Source organism: Salarias fasciatus, chromosome 6 (genome assembly GCF_902148845.1).
Source record: "Salarias fasciatus chromosome 6, fSalaFa1.1, whole genome shotgun sequence".
In the NCBI taxonomy this organism is placed as follows: Eukaryota; Metazoa; Chordata; class Actinopteri; order Blenniiformes; family Blenniidae; genus Salarias; species Salarias fasciatus.
The window spans coordinates 30,212,775-30,217,774 of NC_043750.1; positions in this window are offsets into that span (position 1 = coordinate 30,212,775).

The following is a 5,000-nucleotide window of genomic DNA, read 5'->3' on the forward strand; positions in this document are numbered from 1 at the left end:
CCTCCCTCTGAATCTGTCACCATGAAGGTTTCTACAGACCGTGTTAGCATCTTAACCAAAGAGCACATTTCACTACAGAACATCGCTCCACAGGGAAACACAGGTAACAACCACAGTGACGTACTTCAATCAGTCAGAATACCAGTCGTTATCCTGCGTGGCAGCAACATCCACCAACAACAGCTTCCAAAAATAAACAAATGAGAGAGAATAGAACCGCTGTTGTAACAGGATTTATGCGAAGGGAATAAGACCGTGACATTACCTCTCTACCTCTCGCTACATTTACGAGCAAATTTCAGACACTAAATGATTTAAGAATGTCTGTGTTTCACCTTCTCTTCTGAAAATGTCATTGTTGATGATGTCAACTGTAATGTTAGTCCTTTCAAATTTTTCATGTTGTTCTCTTCGTTATTTTGAACCTTGGGACCAGAGCTGGGATGTGACATTTAATTAATTCAGGAAAAAAAGTAATGTGTTATTAGAATGAAGGCAATTAAAGGTGTGTTAGCTTTAGACTCAAACATGGAGCTGAAAAGTCTCTTATGGATGTGATGATGAAACAGACGAGAGCAAAGTTTCACTTCAATAATTGTGGGATCGAGGTGTGGATGAGAGCGGCGCGATGTGATCAATAAATTCAAAATGAAAAACCTGAATAAGTGCAGATGCTTTGGTAGTGAGAGCATGCAAGTCTATTTATTGATATTACTGATAATACTGAGATATGATTAAAATTTCATTAAATACCAAGCTCCAAATACAATTTTTAAATGAAACCCATCACTCATATTCACATTAATCGCACGTTTTGGGTATTTCAAAGATATTCATGTGGAGTTCATTGGAACAAACAATGTTTCATAACTTGGAGATCATGTTCCCTTGGTGTTTTACACGTTGCTCCAGAAGCAGCAATTTGTGATATAAAAGGACACAGCAGTGTCTCTTTGCTGCTCTCAGGTATTTGTGAGGATTTGTTGGTGTGAAAAGCTTCAGTTTGAAACATCTGTGTCAGTTTTTGCACGACGCGTGAGTGTTCGGGTTAGGCTAACTGTAACCATTTGCACTTGAGAAGGAAGAAAATGCTGTGACCTCAGAATTCTTGAATCACTTTCCCACAGTCTGTTAGACAGGAGATTAGCTGTCATCTGGTCACAATCCCCCCTCCGACCCTCCTCCATGCTCAGCCTCAGCTTAGAGGAAACCAGAGTGAGTTGTCACACAGCCGCAGGAAGACTGAGACATGCAGGTAGAAGCTCCTGCAAGAAAATCCACTGTGGTGTCAGGATGGAAGAACATGAATTCTCTCAATTGTTATGTATTTATGGAAAGCTTTACCCGGGATGATGAAACAGCAGTCAAGAGAGCCTTCAGCCTGCACACAAAAATGTTTTATAACTTCAAACCAGAAGTCAACGTCAAGAAATCAAAGTTCAACATCTATGAACCAAGGCTGGCTGTATCCAGATCACAGCCCAACATCTCCAAACCAAGAAGCTCAAAGTCCAAAAGCCACAACTCAACATCTACAAACTCACAGCTCTATGCGTCTCAACCAAAGCTCAACATGTGCAAACAAAAACAGAAAATCTGTGAACTGAACTTTATGAACGAAGGCCAATGTCAACAAGCCACAACCCTACGTCTGTTCACTGAATTTCAATGATCCACAAAGCAAAGCTCAACATCTGTGAACAACAGCTCAATGTCTCAAAACATAGATCAGCGTCTGGTAACCAAACCTCAAAACCTAAAACCAGAGCTCAGCATGTTCAAAACAAATTTTAATATGAACCAAAGCCCAGTGTCTATGATCCAAAACTCAACATGTACGAACTAAAGGCCCACGTCAACAAACCAAAGCTCAACGTCTCAACATCTATGAAGCAAAACTCATTGTCTAAAAACAAAAGCTCATTATGAACTAAAACACAACATCTACAAACCAAAGTCGAATGCCTATAAACCAAAGCAAAATGTATCCAAGCCACAGCTCAATGCCTGCAAACCAAAACTCAACATCTAAGAACCAATGTTCAATATGTCCAAAAACACAGCTCAACATCTGCAGACCTGAGCTCAACATATCCTAAGCAAAATTAACGTCTGTAATGAAAACACACAACAAACCAAAGCTCAGTATGTCTAAATCACAGGCACCATCTACAAACCACGCCTCAATGTTTCTAATAAAAGCTAAACACAACAAACCAAGGCTCAGTGGCGACAGACCACAGGCCAACGTCTACAAACCAGAGCTTATCATCTACAAACCACATATACACAAGGAGGCGGAGCTCACACACAGACCAGATGATAATGTCATCACCAACAGCGAAACCTGACAGCGACCTCAAAGACATCACGGCCAAAAAGGAAAATCCAATGACTCACACCTGGAATCAACCCCACACAACATGACCAGCAAAACACACATGACTGAGCTAATACACAACATGATTCAGCAAACGCATTAGCTGAACCACATCATGACTCAACAAACGCACAACTCAACCAAAGCAATCCCACCGCCGCCTGTAGACTGAGTCAGGAGAAGTGTCAAAATGTTTATGGATGAATGAAACCTCGCCACATTCACACATCTGATGATTCACAGGAGCCTTCAGCTCCCTCTGCAGCTCTGAATATGATGCTAGCTTTGAGATGAACTCTTTCATTTTCCTCACAGGACTGAAATTTATGCTAGCATTGAAGCTGCGTCGTTTAGCTTCCTCGCCACTAGTCAGGCAGGAGCGACCAGCATTTAGTTTCTCACTTGAGGCTCTGCTACTGACACTGAACATTTGAAAATACTTTCCTTCTGATCCCTGGATAGTCTCAGGGGTCAAATCCTGGTCCTGAAGGGGCACCGTCCCGTGCTTTTTAGGTCTCTCCCAGGTGCAACACACGAGATTGCACCAGACCATGCACCAGAATCAAAGCGGTATCTTTGGTCTTGGCTTAACGTTAGTGGGCCTACATGGCACTGTGAAACAGGTTCAAGGACGGCCATTGTTATGGTCTTGCGGCCAAAGATAACCCGCGTTAAAATCTGAAAGTGTCAGAAATTAGGGTGTGATCGTGACTGCTGCTGCGACCTACGTCAACTAACGAAGCAACAGAAATGCAGTGTGAAATGAAACGTGCATTGACCAAAGTGACAACAGCACTAACTTCAAGCTCCCTTTGCAAGATTAGTATCTCAAGTTCTCCTCTCTTTTCGAACCATAACTGTGTCCATATTCTTCTGCTTCTCTCAAAGCAGATAAGGGTGAGGGCTATGCTCATATTTCACTTGTTTCTTTTTCAGAAATTGATGGCCCAAGGAACCTGGGAGATTGCTGAAATTGCAGTTTGTAGCCGCCCTAAAAAATGCAGGATGGTGGCCCTCTAGGACTAGGATTCAACACTCCTGCTCCACAGTACTGGACACAGTGCAGACTACCTCAGTGAACATTCCACCCATCCATCCATCCATTCTATACTGCGTTACCCTGTTCAGAGTCACAGGGCACTCAAGCCAATCCCAGCTACGTGTGGGAGGGCAGAGTTCATCCTGGACCGGTCACCATCCGTCACAGTCAGTGAACATTGAACACTCTTAACTTTTCTCCAACATGTCTTCATTATTATCTTATGTTATGGTTTATAAGTCACACGTGAGCATCACATCTGTCAAAAAATGTCTCATAAAGAGGAAATACATCATACATAAACCACACTGATGTATCAGAATGTTGTTTCCCATTTCCAGATATATCTGCTCCATTGATAAATTTGGTGCAGCAACTGCTGAACCGTGACAATCAATGACTTTGTTCCTCAGCTCTGGTCACCATGCTTTTAGCCCAGGAGTAGCCTTCTCCGTGTTCTTCATCACATTAACAGTTTAACCGGTTTTCTCCAGTTCCTCACAAGTGTATTACCCCTTTCTGCTGCTCTATATTGTTTTTTGATTTCATTTACACTTTAAATTCTGCTTGTATTTTTTTGTTTCGTTTTGGAGGAATTCAGTTTGTGATGGAGGTTTTTTCTGCGGTACTATTGCAGTATTCTGTTGTCATACAGGGACATCTGGTGGTTTGTTGTGGTAAATTTCTTACTAATTACTACTAATGGCACGGGTGATTACTGAGAATGAGCCTGAACACGGTGGGTTCATTGATTCAGACTCAGTTTAGTGCAGCACTCATGTCGATGCTTTTCACGATGGAGGAGTGAATGAGGTGAGATGGAGGGTGAAGGAGGTGATGGAGGGGTGAAGGAGGTGAGATGAAGGGGTGAATGAGGTGTGTTGAAGCTGTTATGGAGGAGAGAATGGGGTGTGATGGAGGGTGAATGAGGGTGTGAATGAGGTGTTGGAGCTGTTATGGAGGAGAGAATGGGGTGTGATGGAGGAGTGAAGGGTGAGACGGAGGAGTGAATGGGGTGAGATGAAGGGTGTGAATGAGGTGTGTGGGAGCTGCTATGGAGGAGTGAATGGGTGTGAGGTGTGCTGCAGGCGGAGTGGTGGATATGTGGATTTATGCAGTGAGACAGGCAGCAGGAGGCCGAGGTCAACCTGCTGCTCACAGCTCACGGAGCAGAGTCTCTCTCTGGTTTATGTCTCCCTCGGAGAGCAGAGCTGCTGCTCTCTCCTCCCCCTCCTCCCCTCCCTCCTCTGTGGGCCTGCTAAGTCAATTTATATTGACTTCCTCCTCCCTACATTAAGTCCCTTTCTATTAGTGGTCAGAATAATGAAATGGATACAAGGTGAATACATAGAAACTCCAGACCGGCTTTCCTGGAGCCGACTCAGGTCTGAGAGCAGAAACCAGGCCGCCCCACTCCTCCTGTGACCTCCTCTCTCACCACGCTTCTTCATGCTGCCGGTTTGTGGAATTATTTCTTTTCATTTCCACTGGTATTGATGCATGACGTGGGGTATTTTCTCACGGAGTGGAGACGGGGGTCAGGTTCAGTTTAGTCTGGGGAACAGACAGGAAGCAGAGCTG